The sequence below is a fragment of the Oncorhynchus tshawytscha genome, linkage group LG07 (genome assembly GCF_018296145.1).
Source record: "Oncorhynchus tshawytscha isolate Ot180627B linkage group LG07, Otsh_v2.0, whole genome shotgun sequence".
Lineage (NCBI taxonomy): Eukaryota > Metazoa > Chordata > Actinopteri > Salmoniformes > Salmonidae > Oncorhynchus > Oncorhynchus tshawytscha.
The window spans coordinates 70304851-70331032 of NC_056435.1; positions in this window are offsets into that span (position 1 = coordinate 70304851).

Here is a 26182-nt window from a genome sequence, read left to right on the forward strand (position 1 = left end):
CAGGACTTAGAGAACTGAGAACGACCAGGATCGTGGTGTTGCCCCGTGCGGGAGGAAGATCCGTGAGGAAATCCACCGATAGGTGTGACCGCGGCCGTTGTGGAACGGGTAAGGGCTGTAACTTCCCCCTGGGCAGGTGCCTAGGAGCCTTGCACTGGGCGCACACCGAGCAGGAGGAAGCATAAACCCTCACGTTCTTGGCCAAGGTGGACCACCAGTACTTCCCACTGAGACATCTCACTGTCCTACCGATGCCCGGATGACCAGAGGAGGGTGACATGTGGACCCAATAGATCAAACGGCCGCGGACAGCAACAGGAACGTACGTAATGCCCGCTCGATGTCTGCGTCCAGCTCCCACACCACCGGTGCCACCAGGCAAGAGGCCAGAAGTATGGGAGTGTGATCCATGGACCGCTCCTCTGTGTCATACATCCGGGACAGTGCATCTGCCTTAGCGTTCTGGGAACCTGGTCTGTAGGACAGAGTGAAAACAAAACGGGTAAAGAACACGGCCCACCTTGCCTGGCGAGGGTTCAGTCTCCTCGCCGCCCGGATGTCCTCCCGATTGCGGTGGTCAGTCCAGATGAGAAAAGGGTGTTTAGCCCCCTCAAGCCAATGTCTCCACGCCTTCAGAGCCTTGACAACAGCCAACAGCTCCCGGTCCCCCACATCATGGTTTCGCTCTGCCGGGCTGAGCTTCATTGAGAAGAAGCCACAGGGGCTTTGGTGGCGTACCCGAGCACTGAGAGAGCACGGCTCCTATCCCAGCCTCGGACGGATCCACCTCCACTATGAACGCCAAAGAGGAATCCGGATGGGCCAGCACGGGAGCCGAGGTAAACATAGGCTTCAGGTGACCAAAAGCCCCTGTCCACCTCAGCCGCCCACTGCAGTCGCACCGGTCCTCCCTTCAGCAGTGAGGTAATGGGAGCCGCTAGTTGACCAAAACCCCGGATAAACCTCCGGTAGTAGTTGACAAACCCTAGAAACCGCTGCACCTCCTTTACTATGGTGGGAGTCAGCCAATTACACACGGCTAAAATGCGGTCACTCTTCATCTCTACCCCTGAAGTGGAAATGCGGTACCCTGGAAGGAGACAGACTTTTGGAAGAACAAACATTTCTCAGCCAACAAACAAACACGCATAAAAACCATGGAGAAAACAGAGGGTTAAATAAAGAACATGTATTTGGGGAATTGAAACCAGGTGTGTAAAACAAAAACAAAACAAATTGAAAATGAATACTGGATCGTCGATGCCTAGAAGGCCGGTGACGTCAACCGCCAAACGCCGCCCGAACAAGGAGAGGGACCGACTTCGGTGGAATTCGTGACAAAGTTCACTACGTAATTACCTGCCCAAGTTCACTACTTAATTACCTGCCCAAGTTCACTACTTAATTACCTACCCAAGTTCACTACTTAACTACATGCCCAAGTTCCCTACTTAACTACCTGCCCTAGTTCACTACTTAACTACCTGCCCTAGTTCACTACTTAATTACCTGCCCAAGTTCACTACTTAATTAACTGCCCAAGTTCACTACTTAATTAACTGCCCAAGTTCACTACTTAATTAACTGCCCAAGTTCACTACTTAATTACCTGCCCAAGTTCACTACTTAATTACCTGCCCTAGTTCACTACTTAATTAACTGCCCAAGTTCACTACTTAATTACCTGCCCTAGTTCACTACTTAATTACCAAGCTGATCTTCACCTTCCCTTTACATTGCTCTCTCTTTTTCTCTCTCTCCCCCCCTCTCTCTCTCTCTCTCTCTCTCTCTGACTCTCTCTCTCTCTGCCTCTTTCTGTTTCTCTCTGCATCTCTCTCTCTTTCTCTCTCCTCCCCTCTCGCTCTCTCTGACTCTCTCTCTGCCTCTTTCTGTCTCTCTCTGCATCTCCCTCTCTCTCTGCCTCTCTCTGCATCTCTCTCTCCCTCTCCCTCTCCCTCTCTCTGCCTCTCTCTGCATCTCTCTCTCTCTTTCTCTCTCCCCCCCTCTTGCTCTCTCTCTCTCTGACTCTCTCTCTCTCTGCATCTCTCTCTCTTTCTCTCTCCTCCCCTCTCGCTCTCTCTCTCTGACTCTCTCTCTCTGCCTCTTTCTGTCTCTCTCTGCATCTCCCTCTCTCTCTGCCTCTCTCTGCATCTCTCTCTCCCTCTCCCTCTCTCTGCCTCTCTCTGCATCTCTCTCTCCCTCTCCCTCTCTCTGCCTCTCTCTGCATCTCTCTTTCTTTCTCTCTCTCCCCCTCTCGCTCTCTCTCTGACTCTCTCTCTCTCTGCATCTCTCTCTCCCTCTCTCCCTCTCTCTCTCTCTCTCTCTCCCCCCTCTCGCTCTCTCTCTGACTCTCTCTCTCTGCATCTCTCTCTCTCTCTCCCTCTCCCCTCTCTGCCTCTCTCTGCATCTCTCTTTCTTTCTCTCTCTCCCCCTCTCGCTCTCTCTCTCTGACTCTCTCTCTCTCTGCATCTCTCTCTCCCTCTCCCTCTCTCTGCCTCTCTCTTTCTCTCTCTCCCCCTCTCTCTCTTTCTCTCTCTGACTCTCTCTCTCTGCATCTCCCTCTCCCTCTCCTCCCCTCTCTCTCCCTCTCTCTCTCTGCCTCTTTCTGTCTCTCTCTCCCTCTCCCTCTCCCTCTCTCCATCTCTCTCTCTCTCTCTCTCCCTCTCCCTCCATGTCTCTCTCTCCCTCTCTCTCTCTCTCTCCCTCTCCCTCCCTCTCCCTCTCTCTTTCTCTCTCTCTCTCTCTTTCTTTTTCTCTCTCCCTCTCTCTCTCTCTCTCTCTCCCTCTCCCTCTCTCCCGTTCACATGTTGCTATGGCTAATTGGTTCTACAGCAAAGGTTTCTGTTCAGAAGACTGCCTTCCAAACAGCCAGCTGCCTGGCTAAATGAGCTGTGTCCACATAATGACGCCAATAAACTGCTGAACTAGGAACCGAAGCTGAAGCTACAAAACCAAACACATAAAATCACACAAATGGGGGGGTGAAAAGTCTACTGCAACTAACCTAAGATGCGTATTAGATTTTTATGTCATCTTTATTTAACGAGGTTGTTCCATTGAGGACAGAAAACCTCTCTCCCAAGGGAGAGCTGGGTGAGATGTTACGTGATCTCCACAGAAGAATATAAGTTGTATTTTAATTAATCGGCTGATGTTCCCATTGATTCTACCATTTTTTTTTGTATGTTTGGTGACGCATCATTCAACATTCTGCATCATTTAACAGGACTTCAAGACACAAATCCCCAATGCCTTATTTCTGTGTACCGGGGGGGGGAGGGGTTACGTATTAGCGCTGCACAGCATCCTTTGGCTCAATCAAGAGGAGTAGTCGGGTTTTGCCGCTTTCTTCACTATATGCCTATTGGGCCTACTTGCCTTAGCCAATCAGAGGTTGCTAGGCGACTGCTTGCGAGAGGAACTATTTTCCTGGGCCCGAAGGCGAGTCAACTGGTTGATTAAATTAGTCCCATTAGATGCAGTGGGCAGCGTAATGATCCACCTCACAGGCACCACATCGCCTCCCTCCATCCACATCACACAGTATTAAAGCCACAGTCCTGTGTTTGTCCTCCACATCACACAGTATTAAAGCCACAGTCCTGTGTTTTGTCCTCCACATCACACAGTATTAAAGCCACAGTCCTGTGTTTTGTCTGTGTGTCAACCCCACCACTTGGTTTGGTAGCGTAACGATCAGCCTCACCAGCTCCAGCTCACCCACCTCCTCACTGCCAGCACATCACATCACACTGTTATCTGCCTAGCAGTATTACCTACAGGCACAACCTTGTGTGTGTCTGTGTTTCAGCCCAAACGACAGCCCAGCCCTGCCATGCACTTGTCTTGATAATGATTACCCTGCATGACACGGACACCTGATACACCACCTCACTTACCTACCCATTCTGCAACACAGTGAGTCAGCCTACCCAGAGCTAACAACCTGCCTGACAAACAACTACCTGGCTGAAAAAATGAACTGCCTAAAACAATGACCTGCCTGGCACACAATGACCTGGCTGGACAGGCTGACTGACTGACTGACAACGACCTGCTTGGCACACAATGACCTGGCTGGCTTGGCTGACTGACTGACAACGACCTGCCTGGTGAACAATGATCTGGGCCTGACAAACAACAACCTGTCTGAAACAAGCCACTAATATGTACATGCCTCTCTGATGGTGTCAAAGATGCCATCTCACTTCTGACACCAATCAAAAGTTCCAGTTTAAATGGCAACCTATCACGGTGTAGATTAGTGTTGTACTCCACATCGATGCTATTGACCCCACTCACTCAGCCAGGCTCCTGTAAGGCACATTATTGTTCAGGCAGGTGGTTGTTTCAGACAGGTCGTTGTTTGTCAGACCCAGGTCGTTGTCAATCAGCATGGCCAGGCAGGCACATCATTGCTCGGGCAGGTGGTTATAAAGAAGTGTGGGGACGTGCTCTCCTGAAAGAATGGGGTCGTGTAACGACCTAAAACCAACACCTACAGATGACATATCTTAATTTGATCATCCTGTTGTTGCAGGAATTTTCCTGTATAGCTGGAAATGCTAACTTATCATTGTATCAACCCCACATAATAAAACAACATAATAACACATAATAATACAACATAATAATACATAATAATACAACATAATAATACAACATAATAATACATAATAATACAACATAATACAACATAATAATACAACATAATAATACAACATAATAATACATAATAATACAACATGATACAACATAATAATACAACATAATAATACAACATAATAATACAACATAATAATTCAACATAATACAACATAATAATACAACACAATAATACCACACAATAATTCAACATAATACAACATAATAATGCAACATAATAATACAACATAATAATACAACATAATACAACATGATACAACATAATAATACAACATAATAATACAACATAATAATACAACATAATAATTCAACATAATACAACATAATAATACAACACAATAATACCACACAATAATTCAACATAATACAACATAATAATGCAACATAATAATACAACATAATAATACAACATAATACAACATAATAATACAACATAATAATACAGCATAACACAGCACTCTAAGCATCTCAACCTTGGCCTCGACCGTCACATGGTTATTTGGCTGGGAGAGCGAGGCATGAGGTGGCACACAAACTGCTCAGTGTTCTGAGCCAGCAGAGGGCCTGCACTGATGCTCATCCACCTCAGTGGAAGTTACTTGGGAGCCATCTAATAAATTATACTAAGCACACACCGTGCGTGCATTTGTGTGCCGGTGTGTGTCCAGACTGGGAGGGAGTGTCAAAAATATGAATGGTCAATATTTCTAATCAAAGACACGAACCCACTATCTTCTGATTTCTGGGCGATAACGAAAAAACCAATACGCTACAATCTCTCCATACAGCTAATGTTACAGCCTCTCATTGGCTTGTAGCTAGCTATGTTAGCTGCTGGCTAATGTTGGCTAGTTGGCTAGATAACTGGCAGTAGCAGCCAATGACATTTGCTAGATTGTTTGTGCTTCTTTGTTTGTGCTCTGATTACAAGCAAGTGTCAAGGTCAACAGTTTTCACAGATGACATCAGCCATATGAAAAACCTTCCATAGCTTCCTTTGAATGTAGCTTGCCTCTCATCCAACTGGTGTTAGCAAATGTTAGCTACTAGCACTGTTGTTGCTGAGCAACTGAGTTGCTGGGCCAACTTTGAGATCGGCTGAAAAAATATGTTAGCATTGTCAGATATGGTATAAAAAGGTAGCACCTCATTTGGTTCTTATTTGCAAAAAAATAGGCACGTAAGAGTGATAAATTATACATTGTATAAAAACTGTTTTACCTACAAATGTAGTCAATCTGACGATTGTTAAGGTCAAAGGTCACCACATGGACGTCTTGTTTTAACCCGACGTCTAGAATTTGAGCTAATGTTAGGTTTGGGCAAGACTACCCTAACGCTAACAACCCTGTAAAAAAAAAAATCTGGTATAGTGGTCCTCGGTAACGGTCGGGCGGATCATGAGGAGAGGATTGGGAAGTGCCAAGTTGATTTGCGTATTTTCGTCGACATTGCTGTGATATTTTCGTAGATATGATAATAAGGAGATACATTTTACACTGAGCTTCAACCAAGGGCCATAATGTTGTCACACCGACGAATAATGCAACTTTCAACAATATTAAAACATTTTCAATATTTCAATATTTCAATAAAATAATGCATTAAAACTGTTAATGAAATCAAAATACTATATATTGCAGTGCAAGCGTTAAAGCTTTATGTGACACCAATGGTTTGCTTTGCAACATTTCTAGATTACAAATGATCGAGTCTTAAAGGAGGCCTGGGGGAAATCCAAAATATTGAAAAATATTTCTTAATAATGCTTTTTGGATACAAACGTCCATTATATGTCAACAATCCTTCCTCCAAATGATCATTTTCTGCGTTAAATTACATGAAAATCTAAATTTGTTGGTCTGGGGTTCATATGGAATAATTCTGAAATAACAACCTGTCTGACCCCAATAATCTGGCTGAAAGGCTCTTGGCTGAGTGAGTGGGGTCGATGTCATCGATGCAGAGAACAATATTAATCTACACCGTGAAAGGTTGCCATTTAGACTGGAAGACACTAGTCAAAAGCCTATAGCTGGTCAATTTATTATCAACCCTTCCTGTCTCTGGCTGGAGTCAAACACAATAATCACAATCAATCACCATCAATAATTCTACTGCCTGAGCTATTAACAATGACAGGTACTGTTTCCAAACAAAGAAAAGGAAGTCTGTGTGAGTTTAAAACTCCCAGAGAGATGCTGGTTCCCATGTATTTAAAGACTGAGGCAAGGAAAATAAATCTGTCCAATTTAAATTTGACTGTGAATAACATAGAGAAATGAATTTGAATATGATTGTTGCGTTTAAAAAATGTAAAAAAAACGTTTACTATGTTAGAAGCCGCAAACAGATGGTTGATTTATTAAAAAGAGGCTTCCTCTAACTAAATATGAATCTAATGGATACTGGATGCAGAGCAGAAGAGAAGTGTGCTTGGTCAATGTCAGAGCACCAAGATCTGCACTTAGAATTTACAAGTATGTCCCTTAGGAAACGATTGAGATAAGATCTCTAAGGCGGAGTACCAGAATTCCTCGAGCAACATTTCCCGAAACTGTTTTCATTCTACCCTCAGCTACCATTCTACTGTCATTCCACTCTCAATACTATCAAGACTGCACATTAACACAGCATGTAGAACCTTTGTTGAATGATATCTAATCAATGGGAGGACCACAAACTACATCATTTATGTTCCACTCCCAAAATTCATATTCTCTTATTGGTTTCTTAAAAAGTAATGTACTTACCTTGAAATTGTTTTATATGCATTTCATGTTTCTGATCGTGCCCAGTGGACAATGATATTGTATTTTAGCCTCTGTTGTGTTTGTTTACTCTGGCTATCCAAACTCCTTGACGGGGAACTTTGGGTGAAAGCAAAGGTCAGTCAAATATTTGCTTGTATAATACAGCAGCTCCTCCTCCCACTAGAGAGGGACTCAGCAGCTCCTCCTTCCACTAGAGAGGGACTCAGCAGCTCCCATCCCACTAGAGAGGGACTCAGCAGCTCTGCCTCCCACTAGAGAGGGACTCAGCAGCTCCTCCTCCCACTAGAGAAGGACTCAGCAGCTCCTCCTTCCACTAGAGAGGGACTCAGCAGCTCCTCATCCCACTAGAGAGGGACTCAGCAGCTCCCATCCCACTAGAGAGGGACTCAGCAGCTCTGCCTCCCACTAGAGAGGGACTCAGCAGCTCCTCCTCCCACTAGAGAAGGACTCAGCAGCTCCTCCTCCCACTAGAGAGGGACTCAGCAGCTCCTCATCCCACTAGAGAGGGACTCAGCAGCTCCTCCTCCCACTAGAGAGGGACTCAGCAGCTCCTCCTTCCACTAGAGAGGGACTCAGCAGCTCCTCATCCCACTAGAGAGGGACTCAGCAGCTCCCATCCCACTAGAGAGGGACTCAGCAGCTCTGCCTCCCACTAGAGAGGGACTCAGCAGCTCCTCCTCCCACTAGAGAAGGACTCAGCAGCTCCTCCTCCCACTAGAGAGGGACTCAGCAGCTCCTCATCCCACTAGAGAGGGACTCAGCAGCTCCTCCTCCCACTAGAGAGGGACTCAGCAGCTCCGCCTCCCACTAGAGAGGGACTCAGCAGCTCCTCCTCCCACTAGAGAAGGACTCAGCAGCTCCTCCTCCCACTAGAGAGGGACTCAGCAGCTCCTCCTCCCACTAGAGAGGGACTCAGCAGTTCCGCCTCCCACTAGGGAGGGACTCAGCAGCTCCGCCTCCCACTACAGAAGGCGTCAACAGCTCCTCCTCCCACTAGAGAGGGACTCAGCAGCTCCTCCTCCCACTAGAGAGGGACTCAGCAGCTCCTCCTCCCACTAGAGAGGGACTCAGCAGCTCCTCCTCCCACTAGAGAGGGACTCAGCAGCTCCTCATCCCACTACAGAAGGACTCAGCAGCTCCTCCTCCCACTAGAGAGGGACTCAGCAGCTCCTCCTCCCACTAGAGAGGGACTCAGCAGCTCCTCCTCCCACTAGAGAGGGACTCAGCAGCTCCTCCTCCCACTAGATAGGGACTCAGCAGCTTCTCCTCCCACTAGAGAGGGACTCAGCAGCTCCTCCTCCCACTAGAGAGGGACTCAGCAACCCCTTTCCATGGAGCCCTTGATCAATTCTTGGCTGCTGAGGCTGATCTGGCACACACACACACACACAGAGCCACACACACACACACACACACACACACAGAGCCACACACACAAACACACACACACAGAGCCACAAACACAAACACACAAAAGAGCACACATGCATGCACTCACACCTACACCACACACACATACACACACACACACACACACACACTGCAAGCCTACCCCAGACGAGAAAGCGGCCAGCTAAATGATTCACAGCCAACACAAAGCAACACCAAGGCCCTTCGTAAATAAAACTGCCATCATTTTACAACGATTTCTCACATTGTCTACCTGCTGAATGAGTACCAAGGAGGTACCCATGACAGATTTTTGGGCCAGAAAATCCCAGTGATGCAGCACTGACTGTATAAAAATGACACTTTGCACTCAGTAGAAATAATAACCTAATTGTTTCAGTGATGCATGAGGTGTCTGTGTGTGATTGATCGGTCCGTGTGGGTAACACTAGTTTTTATCAACATTATTTCTGAGGGTCACATTTAATTCAGTTTAGTTCTTGTGAATACACAACACTAAATGTACACAGGCTGGGACAGTAATTCCATTTTATGTTTTGTCATTCATCAACAAAAACAAAAAAAAGATTTCTGGAGTTCTATTTATTTATTTATTTTTATTTGCAAATCACCCTTGTTTTTCTTGTCATTAATCTGCCAATCATTGTTCCTCTGTATCTGTTCCTCTCTGTATCTGTTCCTCTGTATCTGTTCCTCTGTATCTGTTCCTCTGTGTATCTGTTCCTCTCTGTATCTGTTCCTCTCTGTATCTGTTCCTCTCTGTATCTGTTCTCTCTGTATCTGTTCCTCTCTGTATCTGTTCCTCTCTGTATCTGTTCCTCTCTGTATCTATTCCTCTCTGTGTCTATTCCTCTGTATCTATTCCTCTCTGTATCTGTTCCTCTCTGTATCTGTTCCTCTCTGTATCTGTTCCTCTCTGTATCTGTTCCTCTCTGTATCTGTTCCTCTCTGTGTCTATTCCTCTCTGTGTCTATTCCTCTCTGTATCTGTTCCTTTGTGTATCTGTTCCTCTGTGTACTTGTTCCTCTCTGTATCTGTTCCTCTCTGTATCTATTACTCTCTGTACCTATTACTCTCTGTATCTATTCCTCTCTGTGTCTATTCCTCTGTATCTGTTCCTCTGTATCTATTCCTCTCTGTATCTGTTCCTCTCTGTATCTGTTCCTCTGTATCTGTTCCTCTCTGTATCTATTCCTCTCTGTATCTGTTCCTCTCTGTATCTGTTCCTCTCTGTATCTGTTCCTCTCTGTATCTGTTCCTCTCTGTATCTGTTCCTCTGTATCTGTTCCTCTCTGTATCTATTCCTCTCTGTATCTGTTCCTCTCTGTATCTGTTCCTCTCTGTATCTGTTCCTCTCTGTATCTGTTCCTCTGTATCTGTTCTCTCTGTATCTGTTCCTCTGTATCTGTTCCTCTCTGTATCTGTTCCTCTCTGTATCTGTTCCTCTCTGTATCTGTTCCTCTCTGTATCTGTTCCTCTCTGTATCTGTTCCTCTCTGTATCTGTTCCTCTCTGTGTCTATTCCTCTGTATCTATTCCTCTCTGTGTCTATTCCTCTGTATCTATTCCTCTGTGTATCTGTTCCTCTCTGTATCTATTCCTCTCTGTGTCTATTCCTCTGTATCTATTCCTCTGTATCTATTCCTCTCTGTATCTATTCCTCTCTGTGTCTATTCCTCTGTATCTATTCCTCTGTATCTATTCCTCTCTGTACTCTGTTCTGTTCCTCTCTGTATCTGTTCCTCTCTGTATCTGTTCCTCTCTGTATCTGTTCCTCTCTGTATCTGTATCTGTTCCTCTCTGTATCTGTTCCTCTCTGTATCTATTCTCTCTGTATCTATTCCTCTGTATCTGTTCCTCTCTGTATCTGTTCCTCTCTGTATCTATTCCTCTCGGTATCTATTCCTCTCGGTATCTATTCCTCTCTGTATCTGTTCCTCTCTGTATCTGTTCCTCTCTGTATCTGTTCCTCTGTATCTGTTCCTCTGTATCTGTTCCTCTGTATCTGTTCCTCTCTGTATCTATTCCTCTCTGTGTCTATTCCTCTCTGTGTCTATTCCTCTCTGTATCTGTTCCTTTGTGTATCTGTTCCTCTGTGTACTTGTTCCTCTCTGTATCTGTTCCTCTCTGTATCTGTTCCTCTCTGTATCTATTCCTCTCTGTACCTATTACTCTCTGTATCTGTTCCTCTCTGCATCTGTTCCTCTCTGTATCTGTTCCTCTCTGTATCTGTTCCTCTGTATCTGTTCCTCTGTATCTATTCCTCTCTATATCTGTTCCTCTCTGTATCTGTTCCTCTGTATCTATTCCTCTCTGTATCTTTCCTCTCTGTATCTGTTCCTCTCTGTATCTGTTCCTCTCTGTATCTGTTCCTCTCTGTATCTGTTCCTCTCTGTATCTGTTTCCTCTGTATCTGTTCCTCTGTGTATCTGTTCCTCTCTGTATCTGTTCCCTCTGTATCTGTTCCTCTGTATCTGTTCCTCTCTGTATCTGTTCCTCTGTATCTGTTCCTCTCTGTATCTGTTCCTCTGTATCTGTTCCTCTCTGTATCTGTTCCTCTCTGTATCTGTTCCTCTCTGTATCTGTTCCTCTCTGTATCTGTTCCTCTGTATCTGTTCCTCTCTGTATCTGTTCCTCTGTATCTGTTCCTCTCTGTATCTGTTCCTCTCTGTATCTATTCCTCTCTGTATCTATTCCTCTGTATCTATTCCTCTCTGTATCTGTTCCTCTCTGTATCTGTTCCTCTCTGTATCTGTTCCTCTCTGTATCTGTTCCTCTCTGTATCTGTTCCTCTGTGTATCTGTTCCTCTCTGTATCTGTTCCTCTCTGTATCTATTCCTCTCTGTGTCTATTCCTCTGTATCTATTCCTCTCTGTATCTGTTCCTTTGTATCTGTGCTTTAATAAATAGAATGAAAGGCACTTATTGATTCAGTTTGTTTTGTTCCATACCAGCCACCACCACTACTCTTAACAGTGTTTCAGTATGACTGTAATTCTCTCAGTATGTCCTGTCACGGCAGTCATTTGGCATTGGAACCCACTGCTGCACATCTCACATGTAACTTTCTTAATGCGACGGGTACTGAATGATCTCTACACAGCCCTCACGGCACTCAGGGTCAGGGCAGGCAGAGTCACAGGCACTTGGGGCACGGCACTCACGGCACTCACGGCCCTCAGTGGGGCAAACTCGGGATGGCAGGCAGGCTCAGGGTCAGGGCACTCAGAGTATTGGGGCAAACAGGATGGGCACTCAGGGTCAGGGCACGGCACTCAGGGTCAGGGCAGGCTCCATTGGGGCACTCACGGCACTCACAGGGCACTCGGTGATCCAGGCATTGGGGCAAGGCAGGACTCACGGCAGGCTCAGGGTCAGGGCAGGCTCACAGGCACTCATGGGCACTCACAGGGCACTCGGTGACAGCACTCACAGCCCTCACAGCACTCACAGCACTCAGGATGGCAGCAGGCTCAGGGTCAGGGCAGCCTCAACTCTCTGTCATCCTCCAGCCTTCTCTCGGTATTATGTAGCTCTTCTGTCGTTATTTTACCACTTAAGATCCCTCCTGCCAGAAGCTTCTGTCTCGCTGAAGGATTTTTCTTTTTTATTGTAAACTCTTTAATTGATTCTTTCTTTTCGTATAAGTAGTGTCCGACTTATAACTTATAGCATGAGTATGAAAACGTATCACGTTTGAAGGTAAAAACCCAGGTGCAGACAGTGTCGAAGTAACAAAAGTTTATTAAATCGAACACGGGCAGGCAAAGGTACAGGATGGCAGGCAGGCTCAGGGTCAGGGCAGGCAGAGGTCGGTGATCCAGAGTATTGGGGCAAAGGTACAGGATGGCAGGCAGGCTCAGGGTCAGGGCAGGCAGAGGTCGGTGATCCAGAGTATTGGGGCAAAGGTACAGGATGGTAGGCAGGCTCAGGGTCAGGGCAGGCAGAGGTCGGTAATCCAGAGTAGTGGGGCAAAGGTACAGGATGGCAGGCAGGCTCAGGGTCAGGGCAGGCAGAGGTCGGTAATCCAGAGTAGTGGGGCAAAGGTACAGGATGGCAGGCATGCTCAGGGTCAGGGCAGGCAGAGGTCGGTAATCCAGAGTAGTGGGGCAAAGGTACAGGATGGCAGGCATGCTCAGGGTCAGGGCAGGCAAGAAGGAAGGACAAAACCGGGAAAACTAGAGAACAGGAATTTAGACAAGACAGGAGCAAGGAGGAAAAGGCTGGTAGGTTTGAGGAGCAAAACGAACTGGCAAAAGACAAACAGAGAACACAGGTATATAGTGTGGTACAATGCAGATATGCATGTATGTATGTATGTATGCACAGTTGAAGTCAGAAGTTTACATACACTTAGGTTGGAATTATTAAAACTCGTTTTCAAACACTCCACAAATTTCTTGTTAACAAACTAAAGATTTGGCAAGTCAGTTAGGACATCTACTTTGTGCATGACACAAGTAATTTTTCCAACAATTGTTTACAGACACCTTATTTAACTTATAATTCACTGTATCACAATTCCAGTGGGTCAGAAGTTTACATACACTAAGTTGACTGTGCCTTTTCACCGCTTGGAAAATTCCAGAAAATTATGTCATGCTTTAGAAGCTTCTTGACATAATTTGAGTCAATTGGAGGTGCACCTGTGGATGTATTTCAAGGCCTACCTTCAAAGTCAGTGCCTCTTTGATTGACATCATGGGAAAATCAAAAGAAATCAGCCAAGACCTCAGAAATACATTGTAGACCTCCACAAGTCTGGTTCATCCTTGGGAGCAATTTCCAAACGCCTGAAAGTACCATGTTCATCTGTACAAACAATAGTACGCAAGTATAAACACCATGGGACCATGCAGCGGTCATACCGCTCAGGAAGGAGACACGTTCTGTCTCCTAGAGATTAACGTACTTTGGTGTGAAAAATGAAAATCAATCACAGAACAACAGCAAAGGACCTTGTGAAGATGCTGGAGGAAACAGGTGCAAAAGTATCTATATCCACAGTAAAACGTGTCCTAAATCGTCATCACCTGAAAGACCGCGCTGCAAGGAAGAAGCCACTGCTCCAAAACCGCCATGAAAAAGCCAGACTACGGTTTGCAACTGCACATGGGGACAAAGATCATACTTTTTGGAGAAATGTCCACTGTTCTGTTGAAACTAAAATAGAACTGTTTGGCCATAATGACCATCATTATGTTTAGAGGAAAAAGGGGGACTCTTGCAAGCTGAAGAACACCATCCCAACCGTGAAGCATGGGGGTGGCAGCATCATGTTGTGGGGTTGCTTTGCTGCAGGAGGGACTGGTGCACTTCACAAAATAGATGGCATCATGTGGAGGTGAAATGATGTGGATATATTGAAGCAACATCTCAAGACATCAGTTAAAGCTTGGTCGCAAATGAGACTTCCAAATAGACAATGACCCCAAGCATACTTCCAAAGTTGTGGCAAAATGGCTTAAGGACAACAAAGTCAAGGTATTGGAGTGGCCATCGCAAAGCCCTGACCTCAATCCTACAGAAAATTTGTGGCCTGAACTGAAAAAGTGTGTGCGAGCAAGGAGGCCTACAAACCTAACTGAGTTACACCAGCTCTGTCAGGAGGAATGGGCCAAAATTCACCCCACTTATTGTGGGAAGCTTGAGGGAGGATACCAGAAACGTTTGACCCAAGTTAAACAATTTAAAGGCATTGCTATCAAATACTAGTTGAGTGTATGTAAACTTCTGACCCACTGGGAATGTGATGAAAGAAATAATAGCTGAAATAAATCATCCTCCCTACTATTATTCTGAAATGTCACATTCTTAAAATAAAGTGGTGATCCTAACTGACCTAAGACAGGGAATTTTTACTAGGATTAAATGTCAGGAAGATTGTGAAAAACTGAGTTTAAATGTATTTGGCTAAGGTGTATGTAAACTTCCGACTTCAACTGTATTTTTGTATGTGTGTGTGTATATATATATATGTATATGTATGATTATATATTTATATTTGTGTATGTATGTATGTATGTATGTATGTATGTATGTATGTATGTATGTATGTATGTATGTATGTATGTATGTATGTATGTATGTATGTATGTATGTATGTATGTACAGTGATTGAAACAAGTTTTTGATCCCCTGCTGATTTTGTACGTTTTTCCACTGACAAAGAAATGATCTGTCTATAATTTTCATGGTAGGTTTATTTGAACAGTGAGAGACAGAATAACATCAAAAAAATCCAGAAAAACTCATGTCAAAAATGTTATAAATTGATTTGCATTTTAATGAGGGAAATAAGTAGTTGACCCCTTTGCAAAACATGACTTAGTAAAAAATGAAAAACATAAAAAAATGACATAGTACTTGGTGGCAAAACCCTTGTTGGCAATCACAGATGTCAGACGTTTCTTGTAGTTGGCCACCAGGTTTGCACACATCTCAGGAGGGATTTTGTCCCACTCCTCTTTGCAGATCTTCTCCAAGTCATTAAGTTGTCGTGGCTGAATTTGAAGCAGACTTTGACAAGTTATTAACAGACCAGGTTACTGAACTGCTTCTCAAGTCTAGGAGCACTTTACGATGAACAAGGAGATGAATCCAGTAAATTATTAGCTCGCAAGTTCCGTCAACTATCATCATCACACCAGATTCCTAAAATTCGTACATGGTCTGGGATATCATTAGACCCTAGGGACATCAATGATGAGTTCAGGAGATTGTACCAGTCTCTATATACTTCTGAAAGTAAAGCGGAAGTGGAATTGGATGATTTCTTGCTGTGCCTTTTGTCAGCCAGGGTCTGTTTAAAAAATTAGAGCAGCCAATCACTGTTGAAGAACTGTCTAATGCTGTCAAATCCCTTCAATCTGGGAGAAGCTCAGGGCCTGACGGCTACTCGGCAGAGTTGTGTAAAAAGTTTCTCTCCAAAATAGCCCCTATTCTAATTGAAATGTACAATGAAGCATTTGTAAATGGTGCTCTCCCACAGACTCTCAGTCAGGCAACCATTTGTCTTATTCTTAAAAAACAAAACAAAGACCCTCTTAACTGTGTATCATACCGTCCAATTAGCCTGATAAATGTTGACTATAAAATTCTAGCCAAACTTCTGGCAACGCGTCTGGAAACAGTCCTCCCATTATTATTATTATTATCTCTCCGGATCAAACAGGTTTTATTAAAAATAGACACTCCTTCTTCAGTCTTCAACGATTATTTAATATTATATATAATCCCTCTGTCACCTTTGAAGCCATTATATCTCTGGATGCGGAGAAAGTGCTTGAACGGGTGGAATGGAAATACCTTTTTTACACTCTAAATCAATTCGGGCTTTAGCTCCAAATTCATGACTTGAATAAGACTTCTGTATTCCTCCACTCAAGCCTCTGTAAGGACTAATAACACTCAATCGGATTGCTTCCCTTTGCAACGATTGACACTCCAGGGTTGGCCTTTAAGTCCCTTACTGTTTGCCCTCGCCATAGAACCCCTTGCAATAGGACTTTGCTCCAACCCCCTCATCAAAGGTATAGTCAGATACGGACACGAACACAAACGGTCTTCATGTGCAGATGATGTATCACTATTAAACACATCCTTTCTGTTTCTGTTCCTGCTGCCAACTTTCACATCCTTCAGTCACTTATCAGGGTATGAACTGAATCTCAGTAAAAGTGAATTGATGCCTCTTAAACCACTCGAGTGTTGCTTTAGCAGTATGCTTAGGGTCATTGTCCTGCTGGAAGGTGAACCTCCGTGCCAGTCTCAAATCTCTTGAAGACTGAAACAGGTTTCCATCAAGATTTTCCCTGTATTTAGCGGTATCCATCATTCCTTCAATTCTGATCAATTTCTCAGTCCCTGCCCGATGAAAAATCCCCACAGCATAATGCTGCCACCACCATGTTTCACTGTGGGGAGGGTACTCACGGGGTGATGCAAAGTTTTGGGTTTGCACCAGACATAGTGTTTCCCTTGATGGCCAAAAAGCTCAATTTTAGTCTCATCTGACCAGAGTCCATTCTTCCATATGTTTGGGGAGTCTCCCAAATGCCTTTTGGTGAACAGCAAACTTGTTTGCTTATTTTTTTCTTTAAGCAATGGCTTTTATCTGGACACTCTTCAGTAAAGCCAAGCTCTGTGGAGTGTTACTTTTTTTCATTTCACTTCACCAATTTTGTGACTATTTTGTGTATGTCCATTACATGAAATCCAAATAAAAATCCCTTTAAATTACAGGTTGTAATGCAACAAAATAGGAAAAATGCTGTCACGTGTGCTCCCTCTCCGGCCTCTAGGTTACCAGGCTGATCATCATGGCGCACACCTGTCACCAGCGTTACGCGCATAATGACACTCACCTGGACTCCATAACCTCCTTGATTACCTGCCCTTTATAAGTCTCTCCCTTTGGTTTCTTCCCCAGTCGTCATTGTTGCTGTTTCACGTCGGTGCTCTGTTTGTATTTCTTGTTTTGTTCATTTTTCTTTTATGTATTCACCCCCTTCACTTCCTGTCTCTCAGCGTACATCTTACAGAATGATGATCACCCCCTTCACTTCCTGTCTCTCAGCGTACATCTTACAGAATGATGATCACCCCCTTCACTTCCCGACTCTCAGCGTACATCTTACAGAATGATGATCACCCCCTTCACTTCCTGTCTCTCAGCGTACATCTTACAGAATGATGATCACCCCCTTCACTTCCTGTCTCTCAGCGTACATCTTACAGAATGATGATCACCCCCTTCACTTCCCGACTCTCAGCGTACATCTTACAGAATGATGATCACCCCTTCACTTCCCGACTCTCAGCGTACATCTTACAGAATGATGATCACCCCTTCACTTCCCGACTCTCAGCGTACATCTTACAGAATGATGATCACCCCCTTCCCCCTTCACTTCCTGACTCTCAGCGTACATCTTACAGAATGATGATCACCCCTTCACTTCCCGACTCTCAGCGTACATCTTACAGAATGATGATCACCCCCTTCACTTCCTGACTCTCAGCGTACATCTTACAGAATGATGATCACCCCTTCCTTCCTGTCTCTCAGCGTACATCTTACAGAATGATGATCACCCCCTTCACTTCCCGACTCTCAGCGTACATCTTACAGAATGATGATCACCCCCTTCACTTCCTGACTCTCAGCGTACATCTTACAGAATGATGATCACCCCTTCCTTCCTGACTCTCAGCGTACATCTTACAGAATGATGATCACCCCTTCACTTCCTGACTCTCAGCGTACATCTTACAGAATGATGATCACCCCTTCACTTCCTGTCTCTCAGCGTACATCTTACAGAATGATGATCACCACCTTCACTTCCCGACTCTCAGCGTACATCTTACAGAATGATGATCACCCCTTCACTTCCCGACTCTCAGCGTACATCTTACAGAATGATGATCACCCCCTTCACTTCCCGACTCTCAGCGTACATCTTACAGAATGATGATCACCCCCTTCACTTCCCGACTCTCAGCGTACATCTTACAGAATGATGATCACCCCTTCACTTCCCGACTCTCAGCGTACATCTTACAGAATGATGATCACCCCTTCACTTCCCGACTCTCAGCGTACATCTTACAGAATGATGATCACCCCCTTCACTTCCCGACTCTCAGCGTACATCTTACAGAATGATGATCACCCCTTCACTTCCCGACTCTCAGCGTACATCTTACAGAATGATGATCACTCCCTTCACTTCCCGACTCTCAGCGTACATCTTACAGAATGATGATCACCCCCTTCACTTCCCGACTCTCAGCGTACATCTTACAGAATGATGATCACTCCCTTCACTTCCCGACTCTCAGCGTACATCTTACAGAATGATGATCACCCCTTCACTTCCCGACTCTCAGCGTACATCTTACAGAATGATGATCACCCCCTTCACTTCCCGACTCTCAGCGTACATCTTACAGAATGATGATCACCCCTTCACTTCCCGACTCTCAGCGTACATCTTACAGAATGATGATCACCCCCTTCACTTCCCGACTCTCAGCGTACATCTTACAGAATGATGATCACCCCTTCACTTCCCGACTCTCAGCGTACATCTTACAGAATGATGATCACCCCTTCACTTCCCGACTCTCAGCGTACATCTTACAGAATGATGATCACCCCTTCACTTCCCGACTCTCAGCGTACATCTTACAGAATGATGATCACCCCCTTCACTTCCCGACTCTCAGCGTACATCTTACAGAATGATGATCACCCCCTTCACTTCCCGACTCTCAGCGTACATCTTACAGAATGATGATCACCCCCTTCACTTCCCGACTCTCAGCGTACATCTTACAGAATGATGATCACCCCTTCACTTCCCGACTCTCAGCGTACATCTTACAGAATGATGATCACCCCTTCACTTCCCGACTCTCAGCGTACATCTTACAGAATGATGATCACCCCTTCACTTCCCGACTCTCAGCGTACATCTTACAGAATGATGATCACCCCCTTCACTTCCCGACTCTCAGCGTACATCTTACAGAATGATGATCACCCCTTCACTTCCCGACTCTCAGCGTACATCTTACAGAATGATGATCACCCCTTCACTTCCCGACTCTCAGCGTACATCTTACAGAATGATGATCACCCCTTCACTTCCCGACTCTCAGCGTACATCTTACAGAATGATGATCACCCCTTCACTTCCCGACTCTCAGCGTACATCTTACAGAATGATGATCACTCCCTTCCCTTCCTGACTCTCAGCGTACATCTTATAGAATGATGATCACTCCCTTCACTTCCTGACTCTCAGCGTACATCATTACAGAATGATGATCACTCCCTTCACTTCCCTGACTCTCAGCGTACATCTTACAGAATGATGATCACTTCCCGACTCTCCTTCACTTCACCCCCGACTCTCAGCGTACATCTTACAGAATGATGATCACCCCCTTCACTTCCCGACTCTCAGCGTACATCTTACAGAATGATGATCACCCCTTCACTTCCCGACTCTCAGCGTACATCTTACAGAATGATGATCACCCCCTTCACTTCCCGACTCTCAGCGTACATCTTACAGAATGATGATCACCCCTTCACTTCCCGACTCTCAGCGTACATCTTACAGAATGATGATCACTCCCTTCACTTCCCGACTCTCAGCGTACATCTTACAGAATGATGATCACTCCCTTCACTTCCCGACTCTCAGCGTACATCTTACAGAATGATGATCACTCCCTTCACTTCCTGACTCTCAGCGTACATCGTTACAGAATGATGATCACTCCCTTCACTTCCCGACTCTCAGCCTACATCTTACAGAATGATGATCACTCCCTTCCCTTCCTGACTCTCAGCGTAGATCGTTACAGAATGATGATCACTCCCTTCCCTTCACTTCCCGACTCTCAGCGTACATCGTTACAGAATGATGATCACTCCCTTCCCTTCCTGACTCTCAGCGTACATCGTTACAGAATGACGATCACTCCCTTCCCTTCCTGACTCTCAGCGTACATCGTTACAGAATGACGATCACTCCCTTCACTTCCCACTCTCAGCGTACATCGTTACAGAATGATGATCACTCCCTTCCCTTAATGACTCTCAGCGTACATCGTTACAGAATGACGATCACTCCCTTCACTTCCCGACTCTCAGCCTACATCGTTACAGAATGACGATCACTCCCTTCCCTTCCTGACTCTCAGCGTAGATCGTTACAGAATGACGATCACTCCCTTCACTTCCCGACTCTCAGCGTACATCGTTACAGAATGATGATCACTCCCTTCCCTTCCTGACTCTCAGCGTACATCGTTACAGAATGACGATCCTCCCTGTCACCACATCAGGCCTCTCCTTCCTGACTCTCAGCGTACATCGTTACAGAATGACGATCACTCCCTTCACTTCCCACTCTCAGCGTACATCGTTACAGAATGATGATCACTCCCTTCCCTTCCTGACTCTCAGCGTACATCGTTATAGAATGACGATCACTCACCCTTCACTTCCTGACTCTCAGCGTACATCATTACAGAATGACGATCACTCCCTTCACTTCCTGACTCTCAGCGTACATCGTTACAGAATGACGATCACTCCCTTCACTTCCCGACTCTCAGCGTACATCGTAACATCAGAATGACGATCACTTCCTTCCCTTCCTGTCTCTCAGCGTACATCGTTACAGAATAACGATCACTCCCTTCCCTTCCTGACTCTCAGCGTACATCGTTACAGAATGACGATCACTCCCTTCACTTCCCGACTCTCAGCGTACATCGTTACAGAATGACGATCACTCCCTTCACTTCCTGACTCTCAGCGCACATCGTTACAGAATGACGATCACTCCCTTCACTTCCTGACTCTCAGCGCACATCGTTACAGAATGACGATCACTCCCTTCACTTCCTGACTCTCAGCGGACATCGTTACTATGACGACTCCACAAAGGGAAGCATCAGGGTTTTTTGTTTTGGTGTTGGAGGTGAAGTCGGTCAGGCCGAGTGTCCGAACCAGAGCTTCCTGGGAGGCCTCAGCCGATTCGTCTGTTCCCCTGCCTCAGCTGGCCCCACAGGTTTCCATACCTCAGCGGGATCGATAGGCTCCCATGCCTAGGCTGGTGAACAGGTTCCCGTGCCTCATCCGAGGCAACCGGGGAGGTCTCAACCGGCTTATCAGGCTCTTACGCCTCAGCCAGTTCGTCAGGTTTTTGCGCCTCAGTCGTCGGGCATCCTGCGGCAGAAGCCGCACGTCGGGGAGGTACTGTCACGTGTGCTCCCTCTCGGGCCTCTAGGTCACCAGGCTGCTCGTTAGGGCGCACACCTGTCACCAGCATTACGAGCGTAATGACACTCACCTGGACTCCATCACCTCCTTGAGTTATTTGGTAGTAGTATAAAACAACACATCAAAGACAACAATACAGCAAAACAAAGAGAGAGAAATGGAACTGCAGGGTAACACAGTCCTTAACATCTGGGATGTCACGTATACACATACCAGGCCTCTGACATCACCAATATAAATATACATCACTCTGGAACTGCAGGGTAACACAGTCCTTAACATCTGGGATGTCACGTATACACATACCAGGCCTCTTACATCACCAATATAAATATACATCACTCTGGAACTGCAGGGTAACACAGTCCTTAACATCTGAGATGTCACGTATACACATACCAGGCCTCTTACATCACCAATATAAATATACATCACTCTGGAACTGCAGGGTAACACAGTCCTAACATCTGAGATGTCACGTATACACATACCAGGCCTCTGACATCACCAATATAAATATACATCACTCTGGAACTGCAGGGTAACACAGTCCTTAACATCTGAGATGTCACGTATACACATACCAGGCCTCTGACATCACCAATATAAATATACATCACTCTGGAACTGCAGGGTAACACAGTCCTTAACATCTGAGATGTCACGTATACACATACCAGGCCTCTTACATCACCAATATAAATATACATCACTCTGGAACTGCAGGGTAACACAGTCCTTAACATCTGAGATGTCACGTATACACATACCAGGCCTCTGACATCACCAATATAAATATACATCACTCTGGAACTGCAGGGTAACACAGTCCTTAACATCTGAGATGTCACGTATACACATACCAGGCCTCTTACATCACCAATATAAATATACATCACTCTGGAACTGCAGGGTAACACAGTCCTTAACATCTGAGATGTCACGTATACACATACCAGGCCTCTGACATCACCAATATAAATATACATCACTCTGGAACTGCAGGGTAACACAGTCCTTAACATCTGAGATGTCACGTATACACATACCAGGCCTCTGACATCACCAATATAAATATACATCACTCTGGAACTGCAGGGAAATGTAGACGTTTAACATAAAGAAGGAAAAAGGAGCCCACGTTGCGTAGAATTAGTCTACAGTTCTCATTGAGTGTGTGTTTCTTTATTTACAACTTTATGCAATTCAAAACAGCTTTAATCTAAAGAGCATGAGAAGGGGGTGCAAAGGATTTCCATCTAAGTTCATTTAATTGTCTTGCTAAAAAAGGGACAAAGGCAATTACATCCTTATTCATTTTGGTCAGCTGTATTGTGGGTAAGGAAACCCCAAATAGTGCAATAAAAGGGTCTGGTTCGATCTGTGTGCCCCTTAATTCTGAGAGTGTGTTAAAGATGTCTTTCCAGAAACCAACAAGAGATGGGCAACACTAAAACATGTGTACATGATTAGCAGGAGACGGGTTACATCGCACACAATTAGGGTTCACATCCTTGTACATTTTGCATTGAATGAGACCGCTTCGAGCGCAAAAAGAAGAGGTATGTACCCTTTTGAGAGACCCTTTCCGTTGTTCGTCAGATATATCCTCACCCAGTTCCTCCTCCCATGAGGATTTAATATTGTTTAATGAGGTGGTTTGTAGTGAGCAAATTTCAGTATAGATTATTGACAAGGTGCCTTTCAGAGTAGGTAGTGGGATAAGAAATGTGTCAAACTGTGTTTCACCAGGAAGGGTGGGGAATCGAGGATCTATGCTGTGGACGTAACTCCGGACTTATAAGAACCTAAAGAAATGAGACCAAATTTAGCTGATAATTGTTCAAACGTACTAAATGTATCGTTAATATAGAGACCTCTGAATCTTTTAATAGTGAGACTAGACCATGTTGAGAAAGCACTATCAACCATAGATGGTGGAAAAGCTGGGTTTGAGGCTACCAGACCCAAAGAATAGGTTGTCTGAAACCCAAAGTGGTGCCGAAATTGATTCCAGATCTTCAATGCTGTTTTGACACATATCTTTTTGGTGAAAGAGGAGTAAGGGCCTGTAAACAGAGGAGTGAGCGATGATGCCGGTATAGACGAGGCGGCCTCCATCTCCAGCCAAATTGGGGGTGGGAATATCTCTCTGCTCTGCAACCAGTACTGAATGATCCTAAGGTTAGTGGCCCAATAAAATTATCTGAAATTCAGTAGAGATAAACCACCGTCTGGTTTGGGACTCTGCAAAAGCTGTTTTCGTATCCCAGGGGGCTTTTTAATCCCATATAAAAGGTAGAATTAGGCCGTCGATCTTTTTGTAAAATGTATTGGGAAGAAAAATCTGTAGGCACTGAATAGAGATATAAGAATTTATTGAGAGTATTCATTTTAATAGAATTAATCATTGCGACTAGGGAGAGGCCAGCATTCCAAATTGTCCTTAGTACGGGTTAAAAGAGGAGCAAAGTTGTCTTGAAAAATGTTTTCAAATCTGATTGTGACACGTACCCCGAGATAAATAAACCTACTGTGAGCAATTTTAAATGGCAAGTTATGTAAGGGGGATTTTTGCGGCCATATTAAGGGGAAATATTTAAATGTCTTGGAATGGCCTAGTCAAAGCCCAGACTGCAATCCAATTGAGAATCTGTGGTGTGACTTAAAATTGCTGTACATCAGCGGAACCCATCCAACTTGAAGGAGCTGGAGCAGTTTAGCCTTGAAGAATGGGCAAAAGTCCCAGTGGCTAGATGTGCCAAGCTTATAGAGACATACCCCAAGAGACTTGCAGCTGTAATTGCAACAAAAGGTGGCTCCACAAAGTATTGACTTTGGGGGAGTGAATAGTTATACACGTTCAAGTTTTCTGTTTTTTTGTCTTATTTCTTGTTTGTTTCACAATAAAAAAATATATTTCGTATTTTCAACGTGGTATGTATGTTGTGTACATCAAATGATACAAACCCACAAATAATCATTTTTAAGTCCAGGTTGTAAGGCAACTAAATAGGAAAAATGCCAAGCGGAGTGAATACTTTGGCAAGCCACTCTACACAGAGGATAATGGGTAAGATGGGCGACTCCTGGAGGAGCGTGGAGACAATCACAAAGACAGGTGAAACAGATCAGGATGTGACAAAATACGGGATATTTTATTATATTTTATTTATAGCAAAGGGATATATTCATTAAATCTGTATTTAATGTAGCACGAAATCCAATTTGCTCTAGGACGGTCATCCTCTGCTCTGCCATTTAACAACATGGAAACAGCTAAAGACTGTTTTTTAAAATCTGGATGAAATGTGTACATCTATCAACAGATGCCACCCATATGGAACCATATTCCATATTTTATTTAACTAGGCAAGTCAGTTAAGAACAAATTCTTATTTTCAATGGCGGCCTAGGAACAGTGGGTTAACTGCCTGTTCAGGGGGCAGAACGACAGATTTGTTCCTTGTCAGCTCGGGGATTTGAACTTGCAACCTTCCGGTTAGGCTCTAACCACTAGGCTACCCTGCCACCCCATATACAGCACACTGCTTTGGACCAAGGCCCATAGGGAATTATAGAAGGCAATAGGGTGGTATTTTAGGATCTCATAGAATCCATCAGAGAGGGTTGTTGTTAGACTTTTATTAAAGAACACCACTGGACCGCATCCCAAATGGCACCCTGTTAACATAAGGCTCTGGTTAAAAGGAGTTCACTATATAGGGCATAGAGTGTGATTTGGAACACACAGGCTAACCATGTTCGCTGATTAAAGGAAGTCCCTGGTCTCTCGGCGGACACTGGCTGACACTCACGTTCCAAGTGGAACCCTATTCACAATATAAGGCACTAAAGACCTATGGGCCTTTGGTTCAAAAGTAGTGCACCAAATTACACCCTATTCCCTATATAGTGCACTACAGCCCTATGGGCCCTATGGACCTTGGTTCGAAAGTAGTGCAACAAATTAGGGAATAAGGTGCCCTTTTGGACTCATGTACCACAACACTGACTGACACTCACATTACAGTGTAATGAAGACTCCAGTCATAATTGAAAGTAGCCTACAGACAGACTGGGTCCCCTAATCCCACACCGTATTTCATTATAAACCAGAAGCTAAGGAGGTCAGTGGAGGTGAACAGAGTTTATTGCTGAAGCTTCGCACTGATGACACACAGACCTGGGTTCAAATACTATTTAAAACTTTTTTAAATGTTCTTTCGTCTGCCTGGACTGCCAGTGGACAAGGTGTGCAATTTGTGGGACTGGTTTAGTGGTTCCGGTTTTGTGGTTCCATGGCAACGGGAAAGCTCAATCAAGCATCGCTAAAGTATTTGAAATGGTTGGAATAGTATTTTAACCCCGGTGTGATGACTCAGCCTAAACTGCTCTGAAATGACAAGAGAGGCAGTCACCTCTAATAATGTCCTGGTACGGTGTTGGACAGACAGACACCTGCGTCAGACAAACGGTCACTCTTCTTTCTCTGACACCAGAACAACTGGTTCTCCATGGGAACA